Here is a 22,739-nt window from a genome sequence, read left to right as displayed (position 1 = left end):
AGGAATCTACACAACTTGGGGTCTCTCGCCCTTACAATAGAGATCACAAAGAAAGCACGGAGTAAGGTTGGGAAGAGCAACACACACAAGACACAAATCCGCAGCACACACACGCACACAAGCCAAGACTTGAGCTCGAAACGTAGCACAGTGAGTTCACGACTTAAACGGAGCTCAAATCACTAACACAGACAATCAATTGCGCGGAGGCAGAGTGCGGGAGTCTTAGAATGCTTAGTGAATGCTTAGGTGACTCCTCCATGCGCCTAGGGGTCCCTTTTATAGCCCCAAGGCAGCTAGGAGCCGTTGAAGACAAACTTGGAAGGCCATCCTTGCCTTCTGTCGAGTGGCGCACCGGACAGTCCGGTGCGCCACCGGACAGGTCCTGTAGACGGTTCGGTGCGTGATCTCCTTCCAAAATTGGCATATCCGACCGTTGCTCCTCTAGGCTGATTGGCTCACCGAACACTGTCCGGTGCACATGAGAGCACCTAGAGGGGGGTGAATAGGTGATCTTGTAAAATTCAACACTAAATAGCCACAAAACTTAGTTAAGTTTTAGTACGGCTAAGTAGCGAGCTCTTGCAAACACACAAGTAATCACAGAAAAGCAATCACAAGAGACACGCGAGTTTATCCCGTGGTTCGGCCAAGTAACACTTGCCTACTTCCATGTTGTGGCATCCCAATGGACGAGGGTTGCACTCAACCCCTTTCAAGTGATCCAATGATCAACTTGAATACCACAGTGTTCTTCTTTCTTAGACTTTCTCCTGCTTGCGAGGAATCTCCACAACTCGGAGCCTCTCGCCCTTACAATTGATGATCACAAAGAAGCACGGAAGTAAGGGAGGGGAGAGCAACACACGCAAGACTCAAAATGAGAACACAATCACGCACACAAGTCACAACTCGAGCTCAAAACACAACGCAAGGAGTTATCAACTCAAATGGAGCTCAAGTCACTATCCCAAAGAATCGAATGTGTGAGAATGGAGTCTTGGAGTCTTAGGATCTTTCTTGTAAGCTTGGGTGACTCCTCCATGCGCCTAGGGGTCCCTTTTATAGCCCCAAGGAAGCTAGGAGCCGTTGGAGATTGAAAGGGAAATGTGCCCTTGGGCCATTTCTAAAGTGTTTTGGTGATTAAGTGCCCAACACATTTTCTCTAAGTCTTAGTTTGTGCCAAAGATTGAAGAAGTGCAAATTATGCAACAAGGTACGTTTCTAAGACTTAGTACATTGATTTTGGTACTAATGTATTGTATCTAAGTGATAGAAACAGAAAAAAAGGATTGGAATTGAGTTGGCTGTGTACAGCCAATTTCTGCTCGGTTTGGGTGCACCGGACAGTGTCCGGTGCGCCAGGCCAGCCTCCGGTGAACAGGCCACTCTCGGGACTCGACGGCGGTGTACGGCTATAATTCACCGGACTGTCCGGTGAGCCGTCTGCGGCGAAGTTGTCGCTCTCGAGAATCGTTCAACGACGTATGGCTGAAATTCACCGGACGGTCCGGTGAGGCACCGAACTGTCCGGTGAGCCAACGGTCAACTGCGCCAACGGTCGGCCGCGCAATCCACGCGCGACGCGTGGGCGCGCCAACGGTCGGCAGGGGGCACCGGACTGTCCGGTGTGCACCGGACAGTGTCCGGTGTGCCAACTGCCGCAAATCTGCAATGGTCGGATGCGCCAGAAAAGGAAGGAGATCGCGCACCGGACAGCTACAGGGACTGTCCGGTGGTGCACCGGACTGTCCGGTGCGCCACCCGACAGAAGGCAAGATTTGCCTTCCAAAGTTGCCTCCAACGGCTCTTAGCTGCCTTGGGGCTATAAAAGGGGCCCCTATGCGCATGGAGGAGTTACACAAGCATTCTTTGATCATTCCTAAGCATCCAGACTTCACTTCCATGCATTTGATTCTTAGTGCTAGCAATTTGAGCTTGTCTTGAGTTGAGAACTCTGTGTGTTGAACTTAGAGCTCAAGTTGTGACTTGTGTGCGTGATTGTACTCTCGTTTTGAGTCTTGTGTGTGTTGCTCTCCCCTCCCTTACTTTCGTGCTTCTTTGTGATCATCAATTGTAAGGGCGAGAGGCTCCAAGCTGTGGAGATTCCTCGCAAGCGAGAAAAAGTATAAGGAAGAAGAACACCATGGTATTCAAGTTGATCATTGGATCACTTGAAAGGGGTTGAGTGCAACCCTCGTCCATTGGGACGCCACAACGTGGAGGTAGGCAAGTGTTATACTTACCAAACCACGAGATAACTCGCATGTCTCTTGTGATTGCTTTTCTGTGTGATTATTGTGATTTGCAAGAGCTCGCTCTATAGCCACTTGATTTTATCATTCTAACTCTTAACCATGTTTTATGGCTTTTAGTTGTCGATTTTTACAGGATCACCTATTCACCCCCCCTCTAGGTGCTCTCAGAGATCAACAAGGAAGGCCAATCTTGCCTTCTGTCGGGTGGCGCACCGGACAGTCTGATGCGCCACCGGACAGCCACTGTAGCTTGTCCGATGCGGATCTCCTTCTTTTTCTGGCGCAGACGACCGTTGCACCTCGGCGTCGGTTGGTGCACCAGACACTGTCCGGTGCACACCGGACACTGTCCGGTGCACACCGGATAGTCCGGTGCCCCCTTCCGACTGTTGGTGTGGGCCACGTGTCGCCCGCCGATTTCACTGCCGACCGTTGCATAGTCGACCGTTGGCTCACCGGACAGTCCGGTGCACCACCTGACAGTCCGGTGAATTTTAGCCGTACGCCGTTGAACTTTTCCCGAGAGCGACGACTTCGCCGCGGACGACTCACCGGACAGTCCGGTGCACCACCAGACAGTCCGGTGAATTATAGCTGTACGCCGCCGTCAAGTCCCGAGAGCGGCCTGTTCACCGAGACTGGTCCTGGCGCACCGGACACTGCCTGGTGCACCACCGGACAGTCCGGTGCACCCAGACCGAGCAGCAGTTGACTGTACACAACCAACTCTTTTCCAATCTATTTTCTACTGTTTCTAGCACTTAGACACAATACATTAGTACCCAAATCAATGTACTAAGTCTAGAAACGTACCTCGTTACATGATTTGCACTTCTTCAATCTTTGGCACAATTTAACACTTAGAGAATATGTGTTGGGCACTTAATCACCAAAACACTTTAGAAATGGCCCAAGGGCACATTTCCCTTTCAATCTCCCCCTTTTTGGTGATTTATGCCAACACATACAAAAGCAACCAAAAGAAGTGCAATATCAATGCAAAAGAGAACCAAATTGTTTTTTACTCTAATTTGGCATATTTGGATCATACTTTGCCACCACTTGGTTTGTTTTTGCGAATCAAATTCATTTTCCTATCTTTACAACAAACTCACTTGTTTGGGCACAAAGAGAGATAATCCAAGAGTAAAATTGATTAAGAGCCAAAACTCCCCCTTTTTCCCATAGTCATAAATTCTCCCCACAAGAGACCAAATTTTGCAATAAGAGTGTTTTGGACAAATCAAAAAGTTCTAACTCTACTCTTTTTGAAATTTCACAAGTGGTAGCTGATCCATTTGCTTTGGCCTTAATTTCTCCCCCTTTGGCATTAAGCACCAAAATGGGATCATTCTTGGCCCTTAACCCCATTGCATCACCAAAATTGTCAATTAAGAGCAAAAAGGCAATAAGAGCATAGATATGAACTTGGAGTTATTACCGGAGTGCAGTGGAAGTCTTTGCATGGTCCAAGTTCACCTTTCCCTTTCAATTCACTTTTGAGACTAAATCAAGTAAACTCAAACACAAAGGTTAGTCTCAAAGGGTCAAGTTGTAGCATGCCTCCCCCTAAATAAGTGCATCACTTGCAAATGGACTTGTGAGGTCCGGGGATCATGTGTACAACTTGAGCACCACAAATGAACAAAAATAGATTGAAATGCATAAATTAACATGATCAAAGGCATAAAACACATGTATGCTATAGATCAATCCAAGTTACGTGAATCTATGACATTTAGCTCACTACGCAACCTGCAAAACCTTTTCTCATCTAAAGGCTTGGTGAAGATATCGGCTAGCTAGTTCTTGGTGTTAATATGATACACCTCGATATCCCCCTTTTGCTGGTGGTCTCTGTAGGAAACGAGTGATGCCTAAGAGGGGGGGGTGAATTAGGACTTCTAAAACTTTTACTTAACTAGGCCACAATTAAATCCCTAGAGCAAAACCTATGCAAATAATCAAACTAGAATGTGCAAACTAGGTTTTGTCTAAGTGTTGCTATCTATACCGTAAAGGCTAAGTTTCAATCTACACTAAATAAGTATGAATACTAGATTGAAACTTAAATGCTTAATATAAATGCGGAAACTTAAAGAGCAAAGTAGAGAAGCAAACTCTCGTGGATGACGCCGGTATTTTTACCGAAGTATCCGAAACCACGCAAGGTCCCGACTAATCCTCGTTGGTGCCCCTACGCAAAGGGAAGCCCACACGAGGGCCTAGCACCACGGTCGAGTAACTCCGTAGAGAGCCGCGGGCCTTCTCCACGCGCAAGTGGTGCTCCGCTTCCGGCTCCTCTCGGACGCTCTTCGCCGTCTCCACTATCGAGCTTCCGGCCGAAAACGCCGCGGGCCTCGTTCCCTCCGGTACACGGTGGCGGCCGTGACACAAACGCGGTTGTCACGGTCTCGCAAGACTCTCGCCCCACTCGGTACAATTACAACGGCTCACGCAAGAGCCGAGGGGTTATGTGGTTTTACAAAACTCACTTAACTAACTAGGGTTCACCTAGAGCAAGCGCTAAAGCGGTCTAACTAACCTAAGCACTTTGCAAAGTACCTACGCTAATCATCGAGTGATTCTATTAAGCACTTGGGTGTTTGAGCTCTTGGAAATGTGCACTATATGCCTTGGTATGTTGCTTGGGCTCCCACACCTTCAAATGGCTGATTGGATGAAGTATATATAGGCCCCAACTCAACTAGCCGTTGGAAAGCAGACTGTTGTAAGGGTGGCACACCGGACAGTCCTGTCAGCCAACTGTGTGCCAACGCTGTGCGCATCCAACGACTAGTTCTGACACACCGGACAGTCCTGTCAGCCAACGGTGCGCCAACTGTGTGCCAACACTGCGCCAACGGTGAGCCAACGGTGCGCCAACAGTGCACCAACGATGTGCAGCCAACGGCTAGTTCTGACACACTGGACAGTCCGGTGCACCAACAGTGTGCCAACGGTGAGCCAACTGTGTGCCACCGGTGAGCGAACTGTGTGCCACCGGTGTGCAGCCAACGGCTAGTTCTGACAGCTAGCCGTTAGGTGCACCGGGCAGTGAATAGTGACTGTCCGGTGCACACCGGGCAGTCCGGTGCCTCCTCTCAGAAAACTCTGTTGGCTGTCCTGTGCATCAACTGTGTGCCACCGGTGAGCCAACTGTGTGCCACCGGTGCGCCAACTGTGCGCCACCGGTGAGCCAACTGTGTGCCACCGGTGCGCCAACTGTGTGCCACCGGTGCGCTAGCTGACAGCCCATCTTCTAGGTCTTCTGTATTTTATTCTTGGGCTCCTTTGGTCTTGAGTCTTGGACTTCTAAGCTCTTTTTATGTCTTAATTTGAGGTGTTGCATCCTCAGTGTCTTAGTCCAATCCTCTTCGCATCCTGTAAACTATAAACATAAACACTAGAAAACACATTAGTTCACAGGCTGTGTTAATCATCAAACACCAAAACTCATTTAGCCAAATGGCCCGGGGTCCATTTTTCCTTACAATCTCCCACTTTTTGGTGATTGATGACAACACAACCAAAGCAAGCAAATATAACAAACATTTGAATGAAAATATGCAATCTATTTTCTAGGATGCATGTTTTATCCCCACTTAGTGATATTATGGACTTAAGCCTCCCCCTAACTCCATAATTCACTTACTTTCTATTTTAGGACCAAATAACCAAAACCACTTGAAATACCATTTGTAGATATAAAATTTTAAATTTGTGGTGTTTGGTGTTTGATATAGTTTTCATTGCTTTGGTCCCTAAACTTCTCCCCCTTTGGCATCAACCACCGAAAAGGAAGACATTAAAAGCATGTAGGAAGTAAATAAAAGCTTGTCCTCAAAAGATTACTCCCCCTAAATGAGTATTCTCCTTTAGAAAGAGTTTTTCTCCCCCTTTAAAGATGAAGAAAAGCTCCCCCTGACAGAGATCTTAGGAAAAAGCATGTGAAAATTAGAGGTACAAGACATGATTTGAAAAGACTAACTTCCCTTATGCATAGGTAACAGAATATGAGTTAACCACTTATGCATTTTTAGCAACATGGAAGTATATGATATGAAATATAGTCTAATCAAATATTGGAGAAGACATGTAAATGATACTAGATGTAGTCTCAAAAGATACCGATTGAAATTCAATGGCGAGCTTGAGAGACATGAGAGTTCTTGGAGATTTTGCAGTGGAAGATTGTTGTCTTTCTCCGGGGACCTCATTTTCCTTACAATGAGACTATCACATGAAATAGACTTGAAAAGGTGTTAGTCTCAAAGTATTAGATTATAGAGTAACCTCCCCCTGAAGATGTGCATACAAGTTTTGAATACTTGTTGGAGACATGCACTTTGATTTGATATCAAGAGGGGCAAATTATCTATAATCCGAACTTTGGCACATATAAGTTAAATGATACAACTTGTAGAAATCAAAATTTTCAATTGATGCATCATTTACTATGGAGTGATATAGAAGCTATGTGTCGTGCTTAAATAAATATTTTAAGCCATATAGGTTTGCTTCAGTGTATGAATTGAAAACAAGCAATCCTACCATATGATTCACCTAATATGCATAATTTAAAACAAAGGTAAATAACAAATGTAATACTAGGCAAGAAAGGTAAACTTGATACAAGGTAAATAGATACGCATATCTAAAAACAAGAGATACAATAAATCTAGTTACCTTAGTCATGGGTGGGAAATTTGGGTCCAAAATTTTCACTAACCCACTTGGCAATAAACTTGATCCAATATGATGTATCCCATGATATATATCCCAACTTTGCCAAGTCTCCAAATTTCCCGCAGACCTTCGGTCAACTCACTTCCCTTCCAGGATCCAAACCTTCTTGGTGCTTTTCATGGTTGAAATTATTTCCTTTGGCAGCCAGATGCATTTGGCCCCCTTTCCTTTGTTGCCTTGCTTGTTGGCCTTGATTGCTAACACCTTTCCATTCTTTTTCTTCTTGATCAAATATGGTGTAGCATCCTTTTTGTTCACCTTTTTGATGTAGGTGCTGGAGATTTTGCTTGATGGCTTTTGCTTGAGCTTTTGCCTTTGATTATCCCTGGTCATCACCTTGCATTGGGAAGACTTATGGCCTTCCATGTGGCATAGCCTACAAATCACAGTTTCTCCCTCTACAAGCTTGTTCACTCCCGCAGTGGTGTAATCCTGTGGAGGTCGAATTTGTTTGGCTTTGCCTTTCTTGTCATACAAAGCCTTTCCAAGGCGAGCCACTTCTTGCTTTAATTGTTCATTTTCCTTTGCAACCTCATCCGAACATGTCTCTACAACAATATTCTCAACAACGACTTGGTTGCAGGAGTTAGAATCATCAATTAAATCAAAGCAGGAAGTAGAAGCATCTTTCTTAATTATTTCAGGTATTTCAACTAAAGATGTTGCTGGGGTGCTACCAATGTTTTCTAGCTTAGTAGTTAGCTCATTATTGTGTATGCTAAGAATTTCCATTTTCTCTAGCAAATTTTCAATAGCTTCTTGGGAGCTAGCTAACTTAGCCTTAAGTTTTTCATTCTTTTTAATAAGGCTATCATCGGTAGCAGTGGATGGAGCACTAGATTCTAATAGCTCAATTTTAGTTGACAGCTCACTATTTAAGTTTGCAAAAGTTTCAAAATTTTCTAGCAAACCTTTATAATCATTTTGGGAGCTAATCAACTTATTTTTCAAAGTTTTAAGTTGAGCTTTTTGCTTAGTGCAAACATCCTAGAAAAATTCTACGGCTTCTGCAAGCTCATCTACAGAGGGCTTTCCCTCACCTTCATCATCACTACTACTTTCATCACTAGAGGATGGAATGCTTTTGTTACCTCTTGCCATAAGGCATTTGTGTGATGACCGTGATGAGCGTGATGAGGACCGGTGGTTGCGCGTCCTTGGAGGTTCATCTTCACTTGAAGAATCATCCCAAGTTCTAACACTTGTTAGCGCCTTGCCTTTGCTCCTCTCCTTTTTGGGTTTGGCCATATTTGGACAGTTGTCCCTAAAGTGGCCCTTCTCCCCACAGGCGAATCATCCTCTCTTCCTTTGCTTTTTCTTGTCAATGTTAAAGAGAAGATCCTCGACCTGCAGGGGCACACCCATTAGATTAATCTTGTGGATCATCCTCATTACCTTTCCGACACATCGGATTGTTTCTTCGTCCTTGGAGGATGATGTGCATGGTTGATTATCTTCATCATCATCACTTTCTTCTTCTTCCTCTTCTTCGCTTGAGGAACTTGGAGTGGGAGCCTTCTTTTTGCCCTTCCTTTCATCACATGCAAAAGCATATGGTCTTGAGGATGTTGGCTCCTCTCCCCGACTCATTTTTCGCGACATCTCAAAAGCCGCAATTTTCCCAATCACAATGGTTGGGGTCATGTTGCTCAAGTCCTCCATGTTGTGAAGGATGGTGATGATGCTCCCATATCTTTGTTGTGGTAGCAGGGAGATAATCTTCCTCACAATGTTCGCATCACCTAGCTTATTAATGCCAATCGAATTGAGCTCATTGATAATTAGATTCAAACGAGAATACATGTCTCTAACAAGCTCATCATCTTTCATAGCAAAATAATTATACTCATTTAAGACTAGGCAATGTTTTTGCTCACGGACATTGGATGTGCCGTCATGGAGCTCATGCAATTTTAGCCAAATCTCATTAGCAGTTTTCAAGGTAAATACTTGATTAAAAATATCCATGCTAAGAGATTCATACAAGCAATTTTTGGCTCTAGCATTTAAATGAATTTCTTTTTCCTCACTCATGGTAGGTTTCTCGGGATTCTTGAGGGGTTTCATCCCGTCACGAGTGACTCTCCAAACACCTAGATCAACGGCCTCTAGGTAATAAGCCATTCTAGCACTATAATATGGGAAGTTAGTGCCGTCGAAGTGTGGTGGCCTATGGTTATCCATCCCTTCCTCTAAAAAGTGTCGGCTCTTTTAGCGGTGAAGCTAAAGCATTTCAAATGAGCCAAACCGGGCTCTGATACCACTTGTAGGAAACGGGTGACGCCTAAGAGGGGGGGTGAATTAGGACTTCTAAAACTTTTACTTAACTAGGCCACAATTAAATCCCTAGAGCAAAACCTATGCAAATAATCAAACTAGAATGTGCAAAGTAGGTTTTGTCTAAGTGTTGCTATCTCTACCGCAAAGGCTAAGTTTAAATCTACACTAAATAAGTATGAATACTAGATTGAAACTTAAATGCTTAATATAAATGCGGAAACTTAAAGAGCAAAGTAGAGAAGCAAACTCTCGTGGATGACGCCGGTATTTTTACCGAGGTATCCGGAACCACGCAAGGTCCCGACTAATCCTCGTTGGTGCCCCTACGCAAAGGAAAGCCCATGCAAGGGCCAAGCACCACGGTCGAGTAACTCCGTAGAGAGCCGCGGGCCTTCTCCACGCACAAGTGGTGCTCCACTTCCGGCTCCTCTCGGACGCTCCCCGCCGTCTCCACTATCGAGCTTCCGGCCGAAAATGCCGCGGGCCTCGTTCCCTCCGGTACACGGTGGCGGTCGTGGCACAAACGCGGTTGTCACGGTCTCGCAAGACTCTCGCCCCACTCGGTACAATTACAACGGCTCACGCAAGAGCCGAGGGGTTGTGTGGTTTTACAAAACTCACTTAACTAACTAGGGTTCACCTAGAGCAAGCGCTAAAGCGGTCTAACTAACCTAAGCACTTCGCAAAGCACCTACGCTAATCACCGAGTGATTCTATTAAGCACTTGGGTGTTTGAGCTCTTGGAAATGTGCACTATATGCCTTGGTATGTTGCTTGGGCTCCCACACCTTCAAATAGCTGATTGGATGAAGTATATATAGGCCCCAACTCAACTAGCCGTTGGAAAGCAGACTGTTGTAAGGGTGGCACACCGGACAGTCTTGTCAGCTAACGGTGCGCCAACTGTGTGCCAATAGTGCGCCAACGGTGCGCCAACAGTGTGCCAACGTTGTGCAGCCACCGGCTATGTAACACCCTAGGTGTTACTCAGGGTACCCACCCAGGGCTACACCATTTGAACCTACTATCACATGTGGGTTAGCTTGAGCAAAGTCCATCAAACTTAGAATTCAAATCCTAAGCAAAGTGCAACCCATCTTAGATGTTATACCTTATCCCATCATGCATCTACAAGGGAGAATTGCCTAAAACCTTAAAGCAAACCCCTTTGGACAATGGGAACCCTAGATGTAAGTATGACCAAAAGATCATGAAAACCTTATGATCATGGCTTAGACCAAATATAAAAGTTGTAGTACACTTAATAACCTACAAATAATAGTAAGAAAGTAACCCCAAAAGGATTTCAGAAAACCCCAAAAAGTTCACCAAAGGTTGAGCACAAAAGAAAAATTAGAAATTGCCTAATTCCAAAAACTAACCCTTGGCAAAAGATCACACATGTTCACCTTCATTCAAACTTCAAAACACTTCGACCCAATTGACAAAGTGGCGCCAAATTAACCCTAGAATGCCCTAGAAAAAGTTGACACTTACCCTAAGTCGTTTGACACGACTTGGCATGGCTTTTGTCCCGGGTTGGACAGCTATGACATAGGCAACTTCTCACCCCTCTATCTCCCTACCCCGACCGTATCTTGGCTTGGAACTCACAGCAAAAAGATAGGATTTGGAGCAGAGAAGAGACCGTACACAGTGGTTTTGCCAAGATACGCACGCTATGGTGCTCAAAATCGCCGTTGAAACATGGCAGCAGCAAGCTCCCACGTGTTCGACGCGGGCTGACACTCGGGGGGGGGGGGGGGGGGGCGCTCAGAGCACGCCCGCGCGCGAACCCCCGCGCGCCTGCGGCCGCCCGTGACCCCGCCCGCGCCACGGCTATAAAACCTGTCCCAGAGCCCGGTTGTCTTCCCCGTTGCCTCCTCCGTACCACGCCTAGCTTCCCCGAGCCCGCCCATAGCTCCGGCGACCTCCCCGCGACCTGCCAGAGCCGCCCGAGGGCAACCACCGTGGCCAACCCCTCTCCCGCCCTCCTCCGTTCGATCCGAGCCCTCGGATAGCTTCCCTGGGAGGCCGTGAAGCTCGCACGAACTTGAACCGAGGACCCGCACCACCGGAACAGTGCAATCGTGCTCGCCGGAGTTCAAAACCCCGCCGGCGCACGTGGACCGGGTAAGCCACGGCACCATTTCCAAATTCGTTGTGCGCAGGGCCTCTACATCACCCCATGGAGCTCCTCGTGCACTTTAATCGAACTCTACCGTCATGGTTTGGCCGGAGCAGGAGCCGCCGACGACCCCCGCCGCCTGTGCTCGTGGCCAGGATAGCTTCGACCACCTCCGACGCCGACCAGCATACCGACGTGACCGTCGTGACCTCCCCGACGTCACTGACCACCCCGCCGGAGCTCTACTGCCGTCGGTAAGCCTCGCCGCCGTAATCTATGCCGCGGGTACTGTTTAAGCCAGCCAAGGAGCGCGGGTTAGATTTCGGTTAGGGTCGGGGGGTTATGCGCGATGTCAGTGACTCGGATGAATAGTAGCGCGAGGGTATAACTGAGAGAGTTAGTTTGGAAATAACCCGAGGACTTCGGTGCAAAGTGGTTTTTCCAGGAAACCTTTAATTAAATCTGATTTAAAATTGAAACAGCACTTGAATAATTCATATCTTCTGTTTTATTCATCCAAATTGAGTCAAACCAATTTTGTCAGATCTTAAATAATATAAACTACTGAAGAAAAATATGAAACCCCTATGTGCTACAGAAAACTTTAGGGTTCTGAATTAAATACTGATTTGGCCAAAAGCTAAATAATGGGAAGAAAAATAGTTGCACTATTTAACTAAGGTTAAGAAAATTTGGAGAAGTATATGACCACCTACTGACCTACTTAAAAATGCTAAACCCCTCTGTACACCCCCTTAAGGTAGATTTTGCCATTTATTTTACATTATACTTAAAGTTAAAGAAAATAGGGAAGGTGATTTAAATAAAGAACCAGGGAGCCCCCATATTTTTGTTAGTATACTTATTTAGTGTAGTTCACTAGAAAAATTGATTATACACTGATTTAGTATAAAATAAATAGGATACCATTTATTTTTAGAAAACAAGGCAAACTTAGAAAAACCCTATAAAAATAACCCCAAGGCAAAAACACCCCAAACCTTGGGATAACTAAAGATTTGTTATTAAAAACATAAGAAAAATTTAAAATCTGTTGTTTGATATTTTTCAAATAACAAGTTAGTTATAAGCACCTTTTTGGCATAAAACTTTAGAAAACCACAGCTAAATAACCACCAATTAACCTTCTGTGATTCTTGGCACAGAAGCTTATTATTACTGTTAGATGCCAACAAAAATAACCCTTAGGGCAGAACCCACTCCTAGTTAAGAGTTGTAGTGTAAAGTGGCCCATTTACATAACTTTTGTTATTTTTGTCTAAAGCATAGCCTTTTTATTTTGAACCTCAAACTCCTAGAACAGACTATATTGACCAATGACAAGCCACTGTAATTTTTACAGAATTTTTGGAAGAAGTTAATTCACTGTTGTAGTTCAGACCCACATTAGAATTCATAAATAAAGAATAAAGAAGAGGAAAAGGAAATGATGGAAATTAGTGTGACCCTAAAACCCTTTGTAAATTGTCCACTGAAGTATATAAGGGGAATTACAAATCCACTATGCTTATCCTTAACAAAACCTAAACTTAGAATGATAAGCGTAAACTACTAAAAGCCACGTATGACCAAGAAACCCTAAGTTACGAACTAACTTAGTTTTCCTTCCTTTAGCATAAAGTTGTTAAATCCTACATAATCATGACACCCATATTCATTGCATTCGATAGATTGCAACCTCGCTGACGGAGAGTACGTCCTCGTGCCGGAGCAAGGAGCTGCTCAGGAGGTAGCCCCGGATCCAGCACCAGAGGATCTGCCTGCCACAGCTTTGGAAGGCAAGCCCTGGTTTTATGCATAACCTGTTATTTATGCTATTTTACTATACTTAATGATTGTAGGATTGATTGTGCACTTAAGTGTAGGAGTTGTTTGAAACCCTAGTTGCATGATCTCAGGAATCTTTTTGAGATGGATACTAGTATGCTAGGTCGAGTAGCTGCTTTACTAATTAGGATCTCGGTAGAAGTCGAGTGATTTTTCTAGCACTCGCGCGAGGTCAGGAAAAATTGGTTGTATCCACTTTCTTATCATAATGATGCTGGTTGGTGGACAACAATCCATGGGGATTGGTTGTCCACGGGATAAAAATTGGAATAAGGATTAAGGTGTGGTACCGTGTGTCAAGCGTTTGAACGTACTAAGCACATGCCGAGAAATATGGTAAATCGGTAAGCCTAGTACCTGAGTGAACCTGGCAGTGGACATATCCCCTCACGCGACCTGAGACGAGGTCTCCCATTCCAGTTATGGTGGGTATAAGTGCGGTCACTGCACGACGGCAGTCGGGGTCAGTGAGGCATTGTACGCCAAGGCGGTGAGCCTTGATCTGCTGACGGGGAATCGATGGGGACGGTTGATGTGTGTGGGGACGGAGTGCCTCGCCATGTCATGTGTTTAGGTTTACCTTGCGAGGATAAAAACTCGATTCGAATCGTCTGCTTCTCGCAGCTAATGAGACTGCTTGATCCATGCTGCTACATTGAGTAACAAGTGGAAATATGATGAGTTGATGCAAGATGTTGATTGCTAAAAATATTTGCTACTATGTATGAGTAGATAGTACATATTTAGCCTTAAGAGAGTCACACTTAAATTTGCAAAGTTAAAACTTGATTTAGAAACTCAGCTAGTGCTTTTGTCAACCAAACCCCACAGCCAAACAGCTGCATGTCTAGAGGTAGAGGAGTAGACTCCTCACACCGGGTAAGTCTAGCTGAGTATTAGTATACTCAGCCTTGCTTGTGGCATAATTTTTCACAGGTTCCTTGGAGGATATGGTTGCTGGAGTGACTTGGCCGTCCGCCTTGCCACCGGGTTGGACTGTCGAGTGGGACCCCGCCTCGGCCGAGGAGGAGCATGAGGAGTGATGGGACAGGCTTCCTCATCCCTCCATTTATCTATCGTTAGTTTTATTCCGCTGCACTTCAAACATGATAACTACTTTTGCAAAACTCCGATGGTGATGTAATAATTTAATACTCCTTAATGTATGGTTTTATGCTTTATTGTATTTGCTCTGTGACTCGCCTTCGAGTGAGATTGTGGTACTTGATCCTGTCAGTGGCCTCGTCGGACTAGATCCGAGGGATTGATGGGTTATTCCCATTTAAGTGTGGTCTAGCCTCTAAGGCGGGACTTAGGCACTTAAGTCGGAATAATTCGGGCAGTTCCGCCACAGCTGGTATCGGAGCTTGTACCACCACAGAGGAATCAATAAAATATAAATACCATCCTTTTCCGCAGTAAAACTTGATAGAAACAATGTTGGATAGATCGTAGGACGATCAAGATAGACTTAGGACGTGAAGCCTTAGGATGATAGAGGGGTAGTTAGGTGGCTAAGTGATTAAGCCCTATAGGCTACTATAAGGGGTGGGAGTCGTTCCCTATTCCCTTTACCTTGATGTGAGGTCGTTCAGGACGAGCATGCATGCATTTTTAATTGAACAAATAGATAATTGTGTAAAGACCTAAATACAAAATGATAACCAACTAAGTACCCTAGTACCCTTGTCATAATTAGAGAGAGGCTGAGTTGTGTTTTATTTTTTTTATTTTTCTTTATAGTTCTTTTTCTTTTACTTATGCTTAACCGTACACAGATGACTTCCCATGGATCCTCAAACGACGGGAATGCACTGTCCCACACTGACGGGCTTGCACGAGAGGGCTTTCCCCGCATTTTGTGGGAGGTACTTCAGGGGGCCGGATACACGACACCTCCTCAGTACGCGGTGCAGCAGTTCGAGAAGCACCGAGTGCCCCGCTGTAGGGTGAGGATGACCTTGGAGCCTCATCCCCTGCAGCCAGGCTGGCGTTCGCTGGACTCTGAGTCCTTTGGATACCGGGCTGAGGACACGATTGAGGCGATTGCTCTGCACGGGTTGACCACTTTCTGCGGATTCCATCCCTTGGAGTTGTCCACCCACCCCATTGGCTTGTTCCCCGCGGAGAGGGAGGATGACCCAATGTGGAAGGATCGGGTGGAGCATGCCAAGGACATCTGGGCTCTCTACCCAGGCCAGACTGCTCACTTGACGGTACGATGCAAAAAATGCCCTGTATCATCTGCAAGTGATGCGTGGTGAGGCAATGTCCCATCTGATGGCATTGTTGGAGGCAACTAAGATCACCCTGGACAACAAAGAGGAGCTTGTGGTTGACTTGTCCCAGGAGATAGTGGAAAAGGATTTACAAGTGGAGCAGTTGTCAGATGAGATCCAAGAGCTGGAGGAATTAGTGGGGACAAGGGAGAACACCATCGAGGTTCTCGAGGATCAGCTCATCAACACCCAGCAGCAGCTTGCCGAGGCTAATGAGCACCTAGATATGCATCACCAGGAGATCCAGGATGTGGAGGCTAATGAGGACGTCGACATTGAGGGAGGGGAGGAGCCTGCTTCTAGTGTGGACACTGCTGGCTCAGGGAGGCCACCTTCCCCCGAGTCGAGTGTTGCCTCGTTCGCTCACTAGGTATTAGGGGTGGAGCTAGAAGTCGGTAATGGTGGGACTCCTCGAGGCTAGCTTAGCTTTTGCACCCTTGGGGTACTAGGCTAGATAGAGTTGAGTCTTTTGGGCCATTGATGTAATCATGATAAACTCTTTTGGAAGCATGGTTGATGGATGCTCTCAGTTTTAAATTGGGAAGAAAAGTTTATGCCTTTTTAAATCTTTTATGTCTATGTCGGAATCTATCAATTCGCCTTTTGACTCTTTCACCGTGATTAAACCTTAAACTTGAAGATGTGTTATTGAGATATATGTGATTTTTCAGATGGCCGGGAGAGCGCGTCGTGGATAGAATGAGCGCATTCCTCCACCACCGCCACCGCCTCCCACTCTGCAGGAGCTAATGGCTCAGCAGAATGAGATCTTGAGGCAGCTAGCTCAGCACCAGCCACCACCTCAGCACTATGGTGGTGGAGATCATCAGCGTCACCCCACAGTAGCCACTTACCAGGAGTTCCTCAGTACTCAGCCGCCGTTGTTCACCAGGGCAGAGGACCCATGTTGGGTCTATGCTTCGTCGCCGAAGGTCTTATAGAAAGAAGTGGTCCTCGGCTGAAGCTGTTAGCATAAGATAGCTGAAGGGTCCTCTTCGTGAAGCTTCGTCATTACAAACCGACTTAAACATAGAATGACCTTTTAGTCCATAAAGGTCTGAGTCAATGTTGTAAGCTTTTATAAGGGGCATATTTGTAATTCCTCACAGGCTGCGTCCTGCCTATAAATAGTGAACAGTATTCCATTACTGTTCACGCTTTCCTGATTTTTGCAATCGCATCTTTTGGGAATCAGACTTTGCCAAGGCAGAGGTATAAATGTATTTAATGATATAACATGATTTGTTTGTGATTTATTCCCCTATTTATACCCTTTATTTTATTTTGTCTTATGCAACTCATCAAAGTCTAATTACGAAGATTTAACCTTCGTAATTGTATTCTTATTAACCTTCGTCCGAGGCTCATTATCCTCAAGGGAATGACGTTTCACGGACGAAGGATGTTAACATTTAACATTTTATGTTGCCTTGTTCTTAATTCATAGCATTTGAGAACAAGTCCCCAACATTGGCGCCCACCTCCGGTGAACTCACTTCCACTTTTTGAGCTGATGGCTTTGTTCAACAACCAAGCTGGAGCTGCTTCGGACCCGAAGCTGGTGCTCCCGATCACAGGTGGCTCGTCCTCAGAGCCAGCTAACAAGAAACAAAAGAAGGAAGCACAGAGAAGGGTACAGCATGTTGGGGTGCAAGGACCCTTCATCAAGTCAAGATGGTCTCACATTCCTATTACCTTCTCCCAAGAGGACCTTCAGCTCAAAGATTACCCACACAACGATGCCATGGTTATCTCTTGTGTTATCAAAGGATTTCTGGTCCATAATGTCTTGGTTGACACAAGCAGTGCAGCTGACATCATATTTGCTAAGGCCTTCAGACAAATGCAAGAGCCAGAAGATAAGATTCATGATGCTACACATCCTCTCTGTGGCTTCGGAGGAAGACAGATTGTAGCACTGGGCAAGATCACTATGTCAGTGACCTTCGGGTTCATCAACAACACTAGAACTGAGCAAGTTGTGTTTGACATTGTTGACATGGAATACCCTTACAATGCAATTATTGGTCGTGGTACCCTCAATGCCTTCGAAGCAATCCTTCATCCTGCCTATCTTTGCATGAAGATACCTTCGGATCAGGGACCCATTGCTATCCATGGAAGTCAGGAAGCTGCAAGAAGGGCCGAAGGCAATTGGACTGACTCAAAAGCAATCCATAACATAGATGGAGCTGAAGCTTGTGAACAGTACAAATTCAGAAGGGAGAAAGCAGCTTCAGCAGATCAGCCGAAGCCTATGCTCTTATGTGAGGACATAGCAGAGCAGAAGGTGCTGTTAGGCTCTCAATTATCCGAAGAGCAGGAGAAAACCTTGATAAGGTTTTTGTTCAATAACAAAGATGTTTTTGCATGGTCAGCCAATGATCTCTGCGGAGTTAATAGAGATGTTATTGAGCACTCGCTCAATGTCGATCCATCCTTCAGACCCAGAAAGCAAAGGCTTCGGAAAATGTCAGATGATAAGGCCGAAGGTGCTCGCAACGAAGTCAAAAGACTCCTCAGTGCAGGAGTTATCAGAGAAGTGAAGTACCCAGAATGGCTAGCTAACACTGTTATGGTAAAAAAGGCCAATGGCAAGTGGCGAATGTGCATCGATTTTACAGATCTTAACAAGGCTTGTCCGAAGGATGAATTCCCACTACCAAGGATAGACTCTTTAGTTGATGCAGCAGCTTCTTCAGAGCTCATGAGTCTGTTAGACTGTTATTCAGGCTATCACCAAATTTGGATGAAGAAGGAAGATGAGCCGAAGACTAGCTTCAGAACTCCAAGTGGCACATATTGCTATCTTCGGATGCCTGAGGGGCTCAAAACGCTGGAGGAAGTTTCAGTCGAATGACTGCGAAGGTTCTCCAATATCAAATAGGCAGAAATGTGCTAACTTATGTTGATGACATCATTGTAAGAAGCACGAAGCAGGAGAATCATATTGCTGATCTGCAGGAGACCTTCGCCAGTTTCAGGCAAGCTGGCTTAAAGTTAAATCCAGAAAAATGCGTCTTCGGAGTGAAGAAGGGGAAATTTCTTGGATGCTTGGTTTCAACAAAGGGAATTGAAGCTAATCCAAGTAAAATTGAAGCTATACTTCGGATGGAGCCACCAACTACAAAGAAGGGGGCTCAAAGATTGACAGGAAGATTGGCATCTCTCAATAGATTCATATCCAGATCAGCAGAGAGAAACTTACCATTCTTCGAAGTGCTGAAGTCAGCCGAAGTCTTTCAATGGGGACCAATCCAGCAGAAGGCTTTCGAAGAACTGAAACAGTATTTGATAGATCTAACAACATTGACTCCACCAATGCCAGGGGCTCCTTTATTATTATATGTGGCAGCTTCGCACTCAGCGGTAAGTGCAGCGCTGGTCCAGGAGAAGCTTGATGGTCAAGTCAAGAGGCAGGCCCCAATATATTTTGTTTCCGAGGTTCTTAGTTTATCAAAGAAAAATTATACAGAGCTGGAGAAGGTACTGTATGCTGTCTTGATGGCCTCCAGGAAGCTTCGGCACTATTTCCAAGCTTACAACATAACTGTTCCTTCTTCACAACCTCTGAAGGATATTATGAGGAACCGAGAAGCTACTGGAAGGATTGGAAAATGGGCTGCAGAGCTCAATGAATTTTGTATTGAATATGTTCATAGATCTTCGATTCAGTCCCAGGCGTTGGCAGACTTCATTGCTGACTGGACGCCAGGGGCTCAGGAGGAGGAAACGAATAAAGACAACGAAGCCTGGACAGTGTTTTGTGATGGATCTTGGGGAACCTTCGGAGCAGGAGCAGCTGCTGTGTTGGTTTCACCTTCCAAAGTCAAAACTTGTTATGCGGCAAAGCTTGATTTTAGTTGCACAAATAATATTGCTGAGTACGAAGCATTGATTCTAGGTCTTCGGAAGTTAAAAGCAATGGGAATCAGAAGGGCCATACTTAAAACTGATTCCCAGGTTGTTTCAGGTCATATTGATAAGAGTTGCAAGGCTAAGGATCCGAAGCTTGAAAAATATCTGGATATGGTTCGAAGAGTTGAAGCTTCCTTCGAAGGATTTTCTGTCAAAAATATCCCTCGAGGACAAAATGAGCATGCTGATTTGCTAGCTAAGTCAGCAGCACAGGGGCTGCCTTTACCTTCGGATGTGTTCTTCGAAACAATAAAAGCACCTTCGGTGGAACTTCTTGAAAGAGCAGTCCTTAATATATCTCCTATTTTTAGCGAAGATTGGAGAACCGAGATCATCTCTTACCTTCAGGGTAAATTCCTTTCAGATGACGAAGCTTATAACAAGAGGATAGAGGCAAGAGCTCGTCCATATGTCATAATAGAAGGGGAGTTGTACAAGCATGGAGTTTGTGCTCCGCTACTCAAATGTTTATCCAGAGCCGAAGGTATAGAGTTAATGAAAGAAATACATGCAGGCCTGTGTGGATCTCACATCGGATCTAGGCCGTTACTTGGAAAAATTTTCCGCCAAGGATTTTATTGGCCGAAGGCAGCTTCAGATGCAGCAGAATTGGTTCAAAAGTGCGAAGGTTGTCAGAAATGTGCAAAAAATCAAAAACAACCTTCGTCCTTAACGCAGCTCATACAACCCACTTGGCCATTGCAAAGGTGGGGCCTTGACTTGTTAGGTCCGTTACCACCGGCCCAAGGGAACATGAGATATGTTATAGTAGCTGTGGAATATTTTTCTAAATGGATTGAGGCGAAGCCTTTAGCCACAATAACTTCGGCCACCGTCCAAAAGTTTTTCTGGCAGAATATTGTTTGTCGTTTCGGGGTGCCAAAGGCTATCACTGTGGATAATGGGACACAGTTTGACTCCGAAGCTTTCAGGGATTTCTGTGACCAAATTGGTACGAAGATCCATTTTGCATCAGTTAGGCACCCGGAGTCAAATGGACTCGTTGAAAGAGCCAACGACATTATAATGACAGGAATAATGAAGTTAATCTTCAACCAACCCAGGGGAAAATGGCCAGATCAGTTAACCAAAGTGGTGTGGGGCCACAACACAACAACATCAAGGTCTACAGGTTTTACTCCATTTAAGTTATTATTCGGTGACGAAGCAATAACTCCGGAGGAAGCTAAAACCGGATCAATAAGGATATTAGCTTCGGCAGAATCAGATTCCGAAGCTACTTATTCTATAGAAAAAGATGCTTTAGAAGGGATCAGACTGCAAGCCGTGGAGAATATCAATAAATATCAAGCCGAAACAGTCAAATGGCGGGATAGAAAGGTTCGGCTAAAAAATATTGAGCCAGGGCACTTGGTGCTTCGGAGAGTGGCCAACCCAGAAACAGTGGGCAAATTGCAGTTGAAATGGGACGGACCTTTCTTAGTAGCATCTTCGTCAAGACCCGGTTCATACAGATTGAAGGATATGGACGACAATGACATTCCTAGGTCTTGGAATGCGGATGAGCTTCGCCGATATTATGTATAACTCGATGTAATTTTTCATATTTTTTATTTTTTCTTTTATGGCACCCTTTTCCTTTCCAAAGGGGGAGAAAGGTTTTTAATGGGGCCAGCATATGTAATTTCCTTTTTTAGTTCTATAAGAGCAAAATCCCCCAAGGAATGTAAATGTAAAAGCTGAGAACGCACCATCGAGTGCCAAAAGTAAAGGCGAAGAAGCTCCAAAGTCGTTCCTAAGGGAATGCAGAGCTTACAGCGAAAAGTCAACGCTGATTCCGCCAAAAGTAAAGGCGAAGAAGCTCCAAAGTCGTTCCTAAGGGAATGCAGAGCTTACAGCGAAAAGTCAACGCTGATTCCGCCAAAAGTAAAGGTGAAGAAGCTCCAAAGTCGTTCCTAAGGGAATGCAGAGCTGAGGTGTGAATGTTTTTAAGAAAATAATGACTATGAATATGGCTTCGGATACGTGTTTGGCCATTCATTTGCACATCACATTACATCATAGCATTTGCATTCATAAACATTCATCTAGGCATATGTAGGATAATCATCTTCATGGCATAAATGGTTGCTTCGGCAAAAAGAGAAAAAAGAAAAGAAAAAAAAGAGCTTCGTGCACAAAAAAGAAAGGAAAATGTTGTTTTCTATGCTTCGCTGCGTACGAAAAGAAGGGAAGGTGTTTTTTCGCCTTCGGCTCAAAAGAAAATTTCGTCCACATCAAAGCATTTCTCATACATCAATGGAAGGATAAGGATATATAACAAGTTTACTATCTAAATCTCCAAGGAGTTTCGGCTTCGGCGTCATTTTTGATCATCAGCTTCGGCTTCGTCATCCTACATGAATAAGATCGTTGTAAGTCAAAATCAAGTTTATAGGAAAAGGTAAGCACAAGGTATGGTTTCTTACTGGATCAAGGTGGCTACGAGCTTCGTCTCCAGCCTTCTCTCGCCCACCTTTTGTCCATATCATTTTTACAAATCGATTCGAGATACTTCGGGCGAGATCAGGGATGTCATCTAGGATTGATGGTGATAAAGTGAAATTTGGCCTATTGACAATCTTTCCATGATCACAGCCAGCCTTCAGGAAGGCTGCAGCAGTCCCTCGAGAAGCCACCCAGGCACAGAAGTCACCATGCCCAGCTATGACTTCGTCGAGCTCGTCAATCTCCCCCTCAATATGTTCGAAGGTTTTCGGTAGATCTTCAGCTGAGGGGGTGAATTTTTCACTGCTGGCTCCAACTGAGTAAAAAATCTTTCTTAATCGTTGAATGCAGTTGTTGCTAAATTTCAAGCATTTTTCTTGAAGACTTGTCAGTAGTTTTCTCAAATCTGAATTTTGTTGAGCTTCGGCTTCAAGTTTTGCATTAAGATTTTGTTTTTCTCGTTCGAACTGCTCAGACTGGCGGAGAAGCTTTGTGTTCAGTTCTGTTATTTTTGCTTCAGCTTCCGCCAATAAACCTTTGGTTGCCTGGAGCTCAAAGTTCTTTTTCTCGAAAGCATCTGATTGTTCCTTTATTCTGCTTTCCAAATTTTCAATTATAACTTTGTGCTTCTTATCTTCAAAATCTTGTTGCATTTGCAAGGCTTTGCTCAACAGCATACTCTGCACAAAAACAACCTTCGTCAGACATGTTTTTACTATTAGAAACAATAAAAGTTAAAGGACAAGTAGTTCACCTTGAAGTTGGAATAAAATAAACTACCAACGACATGTTGTCGTCGGTAGCGGCTGATGTCTGTTTCTAGCTTCGGGA

Source organism: Zea mays, chromosome 8 (assembly GCF_902167145.1).
Source record: "Zea mays cultivar B73 chromosome 8, Zm-B73-REFERENCE-NAM-5.0, whole genome shotgun sequence".
NCBI classification, from domain to species: domain Eukaryota; kingdom Viridiplantae; phylum Streptophyta; class Magnoliopsida; order Poales; family Poaceae; genus Zea; species Zea mays.
The sequence above is the reverse complement of the archived record's forward strand: the minus strand, read 5'-3'. Positions refer to the sequence as shown.